A 14,462-nucleotide genomic window follows, 5' to 3' on the forward strand; every position below is an offset into this window, starting at 1 on the left:
TGGCACCTACTACCATACCCCATACAAAGGCACCTAAATCTTTTGTCTTACCCATTCACTCTCTGAATGACACATGCACACAATCTATGTCTCAATTGTCTCAATGCTTAAAAATCAGTCTTTAACCTGCCCCCCCCCCCCCCCCCCCCTTCATCTACACTGATTGAAGTGGGTTTAACAAGTGACATCAATAAGGGATTGTTGCTTTCACCAGGATTCACATGGTCAGTCAATGTCATGGAAAGAGCAGGTGTTCCTAATGTTTTGTACGCTCAGTGTAAATAGTTCAAACGCATAAAAGGAATCGCGCTATTGAATTATTTTCATAAGCAGAAACTCTCATGGTGGTTGCATGTTTGCCCAAACCTAATATAAATAATATATCAGATGTTACATGACAATAGAGCTGGTCAACTCAAAGTGATCATCTCTTTGGAATCAATTTGGGCATTCGGATAAACTTTCCCTTTAAAAGCCCAGTGTAACCAATTTCAAATGTACATTTTCCGGTCTTATGATTTAATATTCTCAACATCTGAAGGGTTTGTTGATTTTTTAAGCTTTTACTCATGAGTAATTCATTTCATTGTTGGGAGCCTGTTTTTTCTTCTCTCTACCAGTTGCACTAATTCAATTAAATGTAAATGTTTTGTAGAGAGCCTTCCCTGCAGTGGGCCTATCCAGTCTTGCTCATCCCTGAAATGGAACAAATCAACTGTGCAGTGTAATCAAACAAAAGCAAGGCATTGCTATGCCATCCCTCCCATTTGTTATTATTGTGATTATAATATCATCTCTCCTCCACATTTTCATATGATTAGCTTGACAATAAGAAGACATGAGTGCTGTGGGCTCTGTGAGCTGGCTGATTGGCTTGCCTTGGATTTGGCACTTGTTCTTCCCTAAGACAATGCTTTCATTAGCTTATTTACGCTAAGGATGTTTATATTATGAATCTTGATTCATATTATTAATACGGATTAATCCTACTTATAGTTGGAGGTAAGGCAATACCTTAGTGAGCTTGTCTGCAATCAAATTTCAGTTCTCTCCAAGATCGAGAGAGAGCGAGAGAGCCCCGTCAGTGGTGAACAATTGGGCTTCTGTGCAGCCACATCACGCCAAAACAAAGAAGTCCTGAAGCCTTCAGCAGCCACCCTATGATAATACAGGGTGGGTGGCAAGGAGAAAGATGCTTCTCTTCAAGACTTTCTCTGAATCTCTCCACTCAATCTCTCTCTCTCCCACCCCTCGCTTAATCTCTCTTTCTCCCTCTCTTTTCAATTCAATTTCATTTGCTTTGCTGGCATGAGAAGTATGCACTTATGTCAGCAAAGCATCTGCAGTGGTAATGGATGGACCAATAAAGGAATGGAAACAACATTCTCTAGCAGAAAGATATAAGCATTGTTATTGAACCATTAAATAAGGTTGGAATGTGTGTGTCGAGTGAAGCGGGATAAAACCGGTCACTCCCAGGATGGGTATGCCACTCATGGTCTCTGCAACCCAGTGACTAGGAGGCAATGTACAATCTCACTCATAATACAACACAAGGAGAATGGACATGCACTTTTCTTCCATATTCTCTTCTTTTTCAATGACAGAGACAGGTAAGAAATGAAGGGGACACAGAGAGACGGGAGATACAGAGAATGGCTGGTAGATGCTGGGATTTGTACCGATGCAGGCTGGGGAATGGTATGTGTGCGCATTTAATCGCATTAGAGGGTGGCGGCCTTGACCGCAAGGCCGCCCTCAGGCAAAATCCACGTACCATGTCAATAGATGGAACAAGGATTGCCATTTCGTTTTGCTGCGGCCGTATGTTTTTAAATGTACACATTTCACTCAAGACCAAAGTACTGTCAATCATTTAGTATCTTTCTATTGACTGAACACTATAAGAACATATGCGGGGGTTGAAAAGAGCACTCTGTCAACATGATCTCACAAAACATTTGGGCTTTTCTTTTTAATAATTGGCTGATTCACTAGTAATAGAATGTGTTATGCACCTGATTATCTCACATGTCATCAAATCAAATACTTACTTGCGAGCCCCTAACCAACAATGCAGTTTAAAAAAATACAGATAAGAATAAGAGATAAACGTAACAAGTAATTAAAGAGCAGCAATGAAATAACAATAGCAAGACTATATACAGGGGGGTACCGATATAGAGTCAATGTGCGGGGGCACCGGTTATTTGAGGTAGTATGTAAATGTAAGTAGAGTTATTAAGTGACTTTCATAGATGACAACAGAGAGCAGCAGTGGTGTAAAGAGGGGTGGGGGGGGGGGGGGGGGGGGCACTGCAAATAGTCTGGGTAGCCATTTGACTTGATATTCAGGAGTCTTATGGCTTGGTATAGGCTGTTCAGAAGCCTCTTGGACCTAGACTCGGCGCTCTGGTTGCCGAGCGAGCAGTCTATGACTATGGTGGCTGGAGTCTTTGACAATTTTTAGGGCCTTCCTCTGACACCGCCTGGTATAGAGGTCCTGGGTGGCAGGAAGCTTGACCCCAGTGATGTACTGGGCCATTCGCACTGCCCTCTGTAGTGCCTTGCGGTCGGAGGCCGAGCAGTTGCCATACAAGGCAGTGATGCAACCAGTCAGGATGCTCTCGATGGTGCAGCTGTAGAACAATTTGAGGATCTTAGGACCCATGTCAATTTTTTTCAGGCTCCTAAGGGGAATAGGTTTTGTCATGCCCTCTTCACAACAGTCTTGGTGTGTTTGGACCTTGATAGTTTGTTGTTGATGTGAACACCAAGGAACTTGAAGCACTCAACCTGCTCCCCTGCAGCCCGTCTTCTTTTTCCTGTAGTCCACAATCTTCTCCTTTGTCTTGATCACATTTAGAGAGAGGTTGTTGTCCTGGCACCACACGGCCAGGTCTCTGACCTCCTTCCTATAGGCTGTCTCGTTGTTGTCGGTGATCGGGCCTACCACTGTTGTGTCATCGGAAAATGTAATGATGGTGTTGGAGTCGTGTCTGGCCGTGCAGTCATGAGTCAACAGGGAGTACAGGAGGGGACTGAGGTGCCCCTGTGTTGAGTATCAGCATGGCAGATGTGTTGTTACCTACCCATACCACCTGGGGGCAGCCTGTCAGGAAGTCCAGGATCCATTTGCAGAGGGAGGTATTTAGTCCCATGGTCCTTAGCTTGTTGATGATCTTTGAGGGCACTATGGTGTTGAACGCTGAGCTGTAGTCAATGAATAGCATTCTAACATAGGTGTTTGTCCAGGTGGGAAAGACAGTGTGGAGTGCAATGGAGATAGCATCATCTGTGGATCTGTTGGGGCGGTATGCAAATTCGAGTGGGTCTAGCGCTTCTTGGATGATGGTGTTGATGTTGATGTGAGCCTTTCAAGGCACTTCATGGCTACAGACTTGAGTGCTACGGGTCGATAGTCATTTAGCCAGGTTGCCTGTCAGTGAAGACGCTTGGTTAGCGCATGCCAGTTAGTCAGCACATGCTCGCAGTACATGTCCTGGTTATCCGTCTGGCCTTGCGGCTTTGAGAACGTTGACCTTTTTTAAGGTCTTACTCACATTGGCTGCGGAGAGCGTGATCACACAGTCTTCCGGAACAGCTGGTGCTCTCATGCATGTTTCAGTGTTATTTGTCTCAAAGCGAGCATAGAAGAAGTTTAGCTCATCTGGTAGGCTCTCGTCACTGGGCAGCTCTCGGCTGTGCTTCCCCTTGTAGTCTGTAATGGTTTGCAAGCCCTGCCACATCCGACTAGGGTCAGAGCCGGTGTAGTACAATTCGATCTTTGTCCTGTATTGATGCTTTGCCTGTTTGATGGTTCGTCGGAGGCATAGCAGGATTTCTTATAAGCTTCCGGGTTAGAGTCCCGCTCCTTGAAAGCGGCAGCTCAAGGCTTTAGCTGAGTGCGGATGCTTCCAGTAATCCATGGCTTCTGGTTGGGGTATGTACATACGTACGGTCACTGTGGGGATGACGTCATCGATGCACTTATTGATGAAGCCAATGACTGATGTGGTATACTCAATGCCATCAGAGGAATTCCGGAACATGTTTCAGTCTGTGCTGCAAAACAGTCCTGTAGCTTAGCATCGGCTTCATCTGACCACTTTTTTATAGTCACTGGTGCTCCCAGCTTTCATTTTTGCTTGTAAGCATGAATCAGGAGGGTCGAATTATGGTCAGATTTGCCAAATCGAGGGACAGGGAGAGCTTTGTATGTGTCTCTGTGTGTGGAGTATAGTTATTTTTCCTCTGGTTGCACATTTAACATGCTGGTCGAAATTTGGTAAAATGGATTTAAGTTTCCCTGCATTAAAGTCCCCAGCTACTAGGAGTGCCGTCTCTGGGTGAGCGTTTTCTTGTTTGCTTATGGCGGAATACAGCTCATTCAGTGCTGTCTTAGTGCCAACATCTGACTGTGGTGGTTTGTAAACAGCTACAAAGAATACAGATGAAAACTCTCTCGGTAGGTAGTATGGTCTACAGCTTATCATGAGAATCTCTACTTCAGGTGAGCAATAGCTCGAGACTTACTTAGATATCGTGCACTAGCTGTTGTTTACAAAAATACATAGACCACCGCCCCTTGTCTTACCAGACACCTCTGTTCTATTCTGCAAGTACATCTTATAACCAGCCAGCTGTATGTTTATGTTGTCGACGTTCAGCCACAACTCTGTGAAGCATAAGATGTTACAGTTTTTAATGTCCAGTTGGTAGTTTGATCTCATGCGTAATTCGTCAATTTTATTGTCCAAAGATTGCACGTTTGCAAGCAGGGTGGAGGGAAGTGGGGTTTATTCGATCGCCTACGAATTCTCAGAAGGTAGCCGGACCTCTTTCTCCACCTCCACCTCTTCACGCAGATCATGCGGATCAGGGCCTGTTCCCGAGGAAGCAGCGTGTCCTTCGCGTCGGGCTCGTCAGAGTTGTGAAAGGAAAAAAAGGATTCTGCTTGTCCGTGGTGAGTAATTGCAGTCCTGATGTCTAGAAGTTATTTTGGGTCATAAGAGACGGTAGTGGCAACATTATGTACAAAATAAGTAAAAAAACAAGTTACAAACAACGCAAATAAGCGAATGAAAAAACTAAATCGGCTGGGGGCACATAAAACGTCTGCCATCTTCTCCGGTGCCATCTTACAACAGCATCACAACCTTGCTGCTCTGCTCTCATCTATATTATTTGATAAGAGAGAGTTCAAAGAGAGAGAAAGAGAAAGACAGACAGATGTAGACATAGAGGGAACTAGAGAAAAAGACAGAGAGGGAGATGGCAGTCTGCAAATGGTTTTGGCCTTCTCCAGTACTTTTGCATACTTTTTAGCCAGCACATCTGAAAATAACACTCATGAGCCAAAAGTGTGCCCTGTAAATTGTGTACTACGTCACATATGTGGAGATATATGTGCACCAGGTTATTGTTCTGTCTCACTCTGCTGTGGCTGCACCATGTTATTGTCCTCTCTCTCTCTCTCTCTGCTGTGGCTGCACCATGTTATTGTCCTCTCACTCTCTGCTGTGGCTGCACCATGTTATTGTCCTCTCTCTCTCTGCTGTGGCTGCACCATGTTATTGTCCTCTCTCACTCTGCTGTAGGAGCACCCTGTTATTGCCCTCTCTCACTCTGCTGTGGCTGCACCATGTTATTGTCCTCTCTCTCTCTGCTGTGGCTGCACCATGTTATTGTCCTCTCTCACTCTGCTGTAGGAGCACCCTGTTATTGTCCTCTCTCTCTCTGCTGTAGGAGCACCCTGTTATTGTCCTCTCTCTCTCTGCTGTAGGAGCACCCTGTTATTGTCCTCTCTCACTCTGCTGTGGCTGCACCATGTTATTGTCCTCTCTCTCTCTGCTGTGGCTGCACCATGTTATTGTCCTCTCTCACTCTGCTGTAGGAGCACCCTGTTATTGTCCTCTCTCACTCTTCTGTGGCTGCACCATGTTATTGTCCTCTCCCACTCTGCTGTAGGAGCACCCTGTTATTGTCCTCTCTCACTCTTCTGTGGCTGCACCATGTTATTGTCCTCTCACTCTGCTGTGGCTGCACCATGTTATTGTCCTCTCTCACTCTGCTGTGGCTGCACCATGTTATTGTCCTCTCACTCTGCTGTGGCTGCACTATGTTATTGTCCTCTCTCACTCTCCTGTGTGTGCACCATGTTATTGTCCTCTCACTCTGCTGTGGCTGCACCATGTTATTGTCCTCTCTCTCACTCTGCTGTGGGTGCACCATGTTATTGTCCTCTCTCACTCTGCTGTGGATGCACCATGTTATTGTTCTCTCTCTCACTCTGCTGTGGCTGCACAATGTTATTGTCCTCTCTCACTCTGCTGTGGCTGCACCATGTTATTGTCCTCTCTCACTCTGCTGTGGGTGCACCATGTTATTGTCCTCTCTCACTCTGCTGTGGGTGCACCATGTTATTGTTATCTCTCACTCTGCTGTGGGTGCACCATGTTATTGATCTCTCACTCTGCTGTGGGTGCACCATGTTATTGTCCTCTCTCACTCTGCTGTGGCTGCACCATGTTATTGTTCTCTCTCTCACTCAGCTGTGGGTGCATCATGTTATTGTCCTCTCTCACTCTGCTGTGGCTGCACCATGTTATTGTTCTCTCTCACTCTGCTGTGGCTGCACCATGTTATTGTTCTCTCTCACTCTGCTGTGGCTGCACCATGTTATTGTCCTCTCTCACTCTGCTGTGGCTGCACCATGTTATTGTTCTCTCTCACTCTGCTGTGGCTGCACCATGTTATTGTCCTCTCTCACTCTGATGTGGCTGCACCATGTTATTGTTCTCTCTCACTCTGCTGTGGCTGCACCATGTTATTGTCCTCTCTCACTCTGATGTGGCTGCACCATGTTATTGTCCTCTCTCACTCTGCTGTGGCTGCACCATGTTATTGTCCTCTCACTCTCTCTGCTGTGGGTGCAACATGTTATTGTCCTCTCTCTCTCTCTCTGCTGTGGCTGCACCATGTTATTGCCCTCTCTCACTCTGCTGTGGCTGCACCATGTTATTGTCCTCTCTCACTCAGCTGTGGCTGCACCATGTTATTGTTCTCTCTCACTTTGCTGTGGCTGCACCATGTTATTGATCTCTCACTCTGCTGTGGCTGCACCATGTTATTGTCCTCTCTCACTCTGCTGTGGCTGCACCATGTTATTGTCCTCTCACTCTCTCTGCTGTGGGTGCAACATGTTATTGTCCTCTCTCTCTCGCTCTGCTGTGGCTGCACCATGTTATTGTCCTCTCACTCTCTCTGCTGTGGCTGCACCATGTTATTGTTCTCTCTCTCACTCTGCTGTGGCTGCACCATGTTATTGTCCTCTCTCACTCTGCTGTGGCTGCACCATGTTATTGTTCTCTCAGTCTGCTGTGGTTGCACCATGTTATTGTTCTCTCTCACTCTGCCGTGGCTGCACCATGTTATTGTTCTCTCTCACTCTGCTGTGGCAGCACCATGTTATTGTTCTCTCTCTCACTCAGCTGTGGCTGCACCATGTTATTGTTCTCTCTCACTCTGCTGTGGCTGCACCATGTTATTGTTCTCTCTCTCACTCTGCTGTGGCTGCACCATGTTATTGTCCTCTCTCACTCTGCTGTGGCAGCACCATGTTATTGTTCTCTCTCTCACTCTGCTGTGGCTGCACCATGTTATTGTCCTCTCTCACTCTGCTGTGGCTGCACCATGTTATTGTTCTCTCTCACTCTGCTGTGGCTGCACCATGTTATTGTTATCTCTCTCACTCTGCTGTGTCTGCACCATGTTATTGTTCTCTCTCTCACTCTGCTGTGGCTGCACCATGTTATTGTTCTCTCACTCTGCTGTGGCTGCACCATGTTATTGTCCTCTCTCACTCTGCTGTGGCAGCACCATGTTATTGTTCTCTCTCTCACTCTGCTGTGGCAGCACCATGTTATTGTTCTCTCTCTCACTCTGCTGTGGCTGCACCATGTTATTGATCTCTCACTCTGCTGTGGGTGCACCATGTTATTGTTCTCTCACTCTGCTGTGGGTGCACCATGTTATTGTTCTCTCACTCTGCTGTGGGTGCACCATGTTATTGTTCTCTCACTCTGCTGTGGGTGCACCATGTTATTGTTCTCTCTCTCACTCTGCTGTGGCTGCACCATGTTATTGTCCTCTCTCACTCTGCTGTGGCTGCACCATGTTATTGTTCTCTCAGTCTGCTGTGGCTGCACCATGTTATTGTTCTCTCTCACTCTGCTGTGGCTGCACCATGTTATTGTTCTCTCTCACTCTGCTGTGGCAGCACCATGTTATTGTTCTCTCTCTCACTCAGCTGTGGCTGCACCATGTTATTGTTCTCTCTCACTCTGCTGTGGCTGCACCATGTTATTGTTCTCTCTCTCACTCTGCTGTGGCTGCACCATGTTATTGTCCTCTCTCACTCTGCTGTGGCAGCACCATGTTATTGTTCTCTCTCTCACTCTGCTGTGGCTGCACCATGTTATTGTCCTCTCTCACTCTGCTGTGGCTGCACCATGTTATTGTTCTCTCTCACTCTGCTGTGGCTGCACCATGTTATTGTTATCTCTCTCACTCTGCTGTGTCTGCACCATGTTATTGTTCTCTCTCTCTCTCTCTGCTGTGGCTGCACCATGTTATTGTTCTCTCACTCTGCTGTGGCTGCACCATGCTATTGTTCTCTCTCTCACTCTGCTGTGGCTGCACCATGTGCATCTTGCTACCTTTCACTTAAATGGCGAAGGACTGAAACTAATTTGTTGAAGTCGAATTGCTACGGGGCTGGCGCACGTGGGGGGAAATGGCACAGCACAGCTTCCAGAAAAGCAGTCGCTTTCAAACTAGGGATTTTGTGACTAATTGGGTGTCGCCATCAAAGAATTAGGCATTAGAATGCCAGAATGGACATGAACCTTCTTATGATGGGATAAAGGTCAGAGAGTTGATCAACCAAAGCGAGGTCCATAGAGAAATGGTTTGTCGAGATGAGTTTGGAAGAACTTGACTAGCCTGCACAGAGCCCTGACCTCAACCCCATTGGGATGAATTGGGAACACTGACTGCAAGCCAGGCCGAATCACCCGACCTCGCTAATTTTCTTGTGGCTGAATGGAAGTAAGTCCCTGCAGCAATGTTCCAACATCTGGTGATGTGGAGGCTGTTATAGCAGCAAATGGGGACCAACTCCATATTAATGCCCATGATTTTGAAATGAGATGTTCAACAAGCAGGTGTCCACATACTTTTGGTCATGTAGTGTATCACAATTATTTTTTAACCTTTATTTAACTAGGCAATTCATTCTTATTTACAATGACAGCCTATGAACAGTGGGTTAACTGTTCAGGGGCAGAATGACAGATGTTAACCTTGTCAGCTCAGGGATTAGATTTAGCAACCTTTCGGTTAATGGCCCAACGCTCTAACCACTAGGTAGGTACCTGCCACCCCACATGTCGATTATCAAAGTGTTTTGAAGTGCAATGTTCAACCTAGTACCCAAAAACTTTGTCTCTATTGAAGGTTGTGGGTCTTCCAGCAGGGACACACCTAAACACACCTCAAAAGAACCCTGGAATTATTCTAGAAGAAACACTGGACTTTTCTGGAGTGGTCAGTGAAGAGTCCAGATCTGAATCACATCCAAAACCTATGGCCAGATCTGAAAACAGCAGTTGGTGGAGGGCATCCCTCCAAACATTGAAGAATTAGAGATGGTTGCTGCTAAAAAGTGGGCCAAATTGCTAGTAGAAATGCATAGCAAGTTCATTGATGGCTGCTCGGAAGAATTTGTTAGCAGTTATCTTGGCCAAAGGCTGTGCTACCAAGTAGTACAGTACTACAGTGTAGCTCTGGGGTCTTCGTGGTTTGGTCCATGCCATTTGTCTTCATTTTCTAAATGAAAACCGTAAACTTAAGTTTACAATAATAAAATTGTTTCTGCAATTTTGAAAATGAAATGACAAGGAGTATTTGTTTTAACGTTTAGAAATGAAAACACTTTATATATCTTCCCCCATTTGAATTCCTAACTATTTGGACAGATTCATTTACAGGGTATTAAAGTAGTCAAAAGTTCATTATTTTGTCCCATATTCATAGCACACAATGACAACATCAACCCTGTGACTCTACAAACTCGTTGGATGCATTTGCAGTTTGTTTTGGTTGTGTTATGTTTGCTCAATTGGAACTGAATGAATTGTAAAACATTGAGATCATATGAAACACTTGATCTCAGTATAGAGCCAAATTAAAAAGCTAGCTTCACTATCCAAATACATATAAGATAATTTTATGATTATTTTTTTTTTATTTTTTTACTTCACCTTTATTTAACCAAGTAGGCCAGTTGAGAACAAGTTCTCATTTACAACTGCAACCTGGCCAGGATAAAGCAAAGCAGTGCGACAAAAACAACAACACCGAGTTACACATGGAATAAACAAACGTACAGTCATTGACACAATAGAAAAATTGGTATACAGTGTGTGCAAATGGCGTGAGGAGGTAAGGCAATAAATAGGCCATAGTAGTGAAGTAATTACAATTTAGTAATTTCCACTGGAGTGATATATGTGCAGATGATGATGTACAAGTAGAAATAGTGGTGTGCAAAAGAGCAGAAAAATAAAAACAAATATGGGGATGAGGTGGGTAGTTGGAGGGGCTATTTACAGATGGGCTGTGTACAGCTGCAGCAACCGATAAGCTGCTCTGACAGCTGATACTTAAGTTAGTGAGGGAGATATAAGTCTCCAACTTCAGTGATTTTTGCAATTCATTCCAGTCATTCACTGCAGAGAGCTGGAAAGAAAAGTTGTTTTAGGGATGACTAGTATTCACTTGTCATCCCCAAAGACAACACCTCCTTTGGCTGCCTGAATATACCTACTGGAGCGCGTGCTATGGGTGGGTTTTGTTATGGTGACCAGTGAGCTGAAATAAGGCGGAAGTTTACCTAGCAAAGACTTATAGATGAGCTGGAGCCAGTGGGTATGGCGATGAATATGTGGCGAGGACCAGCCAATGAGAGCATACAGGTTGCAGTGGTGGGTAGTGTATGGGGCTGTGGTGACAAAACGGATGGCACTGTGATCGACTGCATCCAATTTGCTGAGTAGAGTGTTGGAGGCTATTTTGTAAATGACATCGCCGAAGTCAAGGATCGGTAGGATAGTCAGTTTTACGAGGGTATGTTTGGCAGCATGAGTGAAAGAGGCTTTGTTGCGAAATAGGAAGCTGATTCTAGATTTAATTTTGGATTGGAGATGCTTAATATGAGTCTGGATAGAGAGTTTACAGCCTAGCTAGACACCTTGGTATTTATAGTTGTCCACATATTCTAAGTCAGAACCGTCCAGAGTAGTGATGTTGGTTGGGCGGGCGGGTGCGGGCAGCGATCAGTTGAAGAGCATGCATTTAGTTTTACTAGCATTTAAGAGCAGTTGGAGTCCACGGAAGGAGTGTTGTATGGCATTGACGCTCGTTTGGAGGTTTGTTAACACAGTGTCCAAAGAAAGGCCATTACATTATTGACGTATACAGAGAAAATAGTTGGCCCGAAAATTGAACCCTGTGGCACCCCCATAGAGACTGCCAGAGGTCCGGACAACAGGCCCTCCGATTTGACACACTGAACTCTATCTGAGAAGTAGTTAGTGAACCAGGCGAGGCAGTCATTTGAGAAACCAAGGCTGTTGTGTCTGCCGATAAGAATACATTGATTGATTGACAGAGCCGAAAGCCTTGGTCAGGTCGATGGCGGTTATGATATCGTTTAGGACCTTGAGCGTGGCTGAGGTGCACCGGTGATCAGCTCGGAAACCAGATTGCATAGCGGAGAAGGTATGGTGGGATTCAAAATGGTCAGTGATCTGTTTGTTAACTTGGCTTTCGAAGACTTTGGAAAAGCAGGGCAGGATGGATATAGGTCTGTAACAGTTTGGGTCTAGAGTGTCTCCCCCTTTGAAGAGGGGGATCTCAGACAATACGAAAGAGGTTGAACAGACTAGAGATAGGGGTTGCAATATTGGCAGCGGATCATTTTAGGAAGAGAGGGTCCAGATTGTCTAGCATGGCTGATTTGTAGGGATCTAGATTGTGCAGCTCTTTCAGAATATCAGCTGTCTGGATTTGGGTGAAGGAGAAACGGGAGGGACTTGGGCCAGTTGCTGCGGGGGGGTTCAGTGCTGTTGGCCGGGGTTGGGGTAGCCAGGTGGAAAGCATGGCCAACCGTAAAGAAATGCTTATTGAAATTCTCGATTATCGTGGATTTATCGGTGGTGACAGTGTTTCCTAGCCTCAGTGCAGTGGGCAGCTGGGAGGAGGTGCTCTTGTTCTCCATGGACTTTACAGTGTCCCAGAACGTTTGGGAATTAGTGCTGCAGGATGCACATTTCTGTTTGAAAAACAGAGGGGAGTGTAGTTTAGGTCTATACAGTGAATACTCTGTTGAGTTTTTTTTTATTTTTCCCATTTAATGCAATCTGAATTGTATTATAGAGGGCTGGCTGTTCATGTGCCAGTTCATTTATAGTGTGAAGATTAAAGTATCCACTGAAATATGGGCAGACATTTGCATTTTTTCTTGCCCTGTTTTGGAGCCACAAGTGACAACTAATATTCGTAACCCAACTATTATTAATTATTAGATATAATATGTACTATATGTGTTTTACAGATACTTTGTTAGCCTATCTAACAAATCATTACATGGTTCACAAAGAGGCTCTGTCAACTTTCTCTCCTCTGTTCCCATCACGTGATATTAAAATGTTCCACCTATCCCCTGGCTCTATCCACTCATGTGTTCTAATTAGTGGTGGTGGGGTGTATATGAACAGGTGCATCAAACCATACACGTAGCTCATTATTTTCCCATTATTTTCCCATCTCATCGAGTGACCACGCTGGGAAACCCACGGCAACAACATGTAAGCATTACCTGTGGCAATGCATCCTGGGTCGTTTGTGACATAGAAGGTAACTGTCACGAACCCAACGGCGTCATGCTGTTACTGCCATAGCTACAAATGTGGAAATGATTACCAATCTGTTGTTTTCTCTAGGAGTCACCGCCGGTAGCGTGTGTATATGGAAAACAACATAAACAGAGGCAAATGTCAGATTGTGATGGAAATAAATTGGTTGGAGGCGTATTTAGTAACACTTTACTTAATGTCTGCAGGTATAATAACTTAGCAGAGGCAAATGTCAGATTGTAGCGGATTCGTCAGTTTAAGGAAATGTATTGTTTGGGTGTTTTTATGGATAGGTGAAGGAGGTCTATCTGGTTGCCATTTTTAATTCCCTTGGAGTATGTACTCTAGTTAGTTAGACACATCTGAAGATGGAGCAGGTTTTTCAACCATTTTACGGAGTTACAGTTCATATAAGGAAATCAGTCAATTGAAATAAATTCATTGTTTTTAAACTATGGATTTAATATGACTGGGCAGGGGCACAGCCACTAAATGTGGCATAGGCCCACCCACTGGGGAGCCAGGCCCAGCCAATCAGAATGAGTTTTTCTCCACAAAAGAGCTCTATTACAGCTAGAAAAACTCCTCAGGTTCATCAGCTGTCCGGGCGGCTGGTCTCAGATGATCCCTCAGGTTCATCAGCTGTCCGGGCGGCTGGTCTCAGATGATCCCTCAGGTGAAGAAGCCAGATGTGGAGGTCCTGTGCTGGCATGGTTACATGTGGTCTGTGGTTGTGAGACTTGTTGGACGCACTGCCAAATTTTCTAAAATGACGTTGGAGGCGAATTGTGGTAGAGAAATTAACATTAAAATCTCTGGCAACATCTCTGTTGGACATTCCTGCTATCAGCATGCCAATTCCACACTCCCTCAAATCTTGAGACATCTGTAGCATTGTGTTGTGTGACAAAACAGCACATTTTAGAGTGGCCTTTAATTGTCCCAGCACAAAGTGCACCTGTGTAATGATCATGCTGTTTAATCAGCTTCTTGATATGCCACACCTGTCAGGTGGATGGATTATCTTGGCAAAGGAGAAATGCTCACTAACAGGGATGTAAACAAATTTGTGCACAAAATTTTAGAGAAATAAGCTTTTTGTGCATATGGAACATTTCTGGGATCTTTTATTTCAGCTTATGAAACATGGGACCAACACTTTTACATGTTGCATTTATATTTTTGCTCAGGAAATAAATATACCGACACAGCAGCGAGTGTGTTTTTTTAATATTTTATTGGACAGGCCTGGGTATGAAACAACAACCAGCAAGAATCCACTCCAAACACTTAACTTCAGAATTATGATATACGTTTCTACAGTTATATACCACATTTACATTTTAGGGAAGCGTTTCTGAGCCAATTATTTTTCCATATGGTCCTGTAAATATTTTACAGAGCTCAGAATATAACCACAGAAAAATAACACCTAATGTATTAAGTGTGTAGCTATACTCCATGTAATTGTACTGTCCTGTT

This window comes from Oncorhynchus mykiss, chromosome 21 (genome assembly GCF_013265735.2).
Source record: "Oncorhynchus mykiss isolate Arlee chromosome 21, USDA_OmykA_1.1, whole genome shotgun sequence".
Taxonomy (NCBI): Eukaryota; Metazoa; Chordata; class Actinopteri; order Salmoniformes; family Salmonidae; genus Oncorhynchus; species Oncorhynchus mykiss.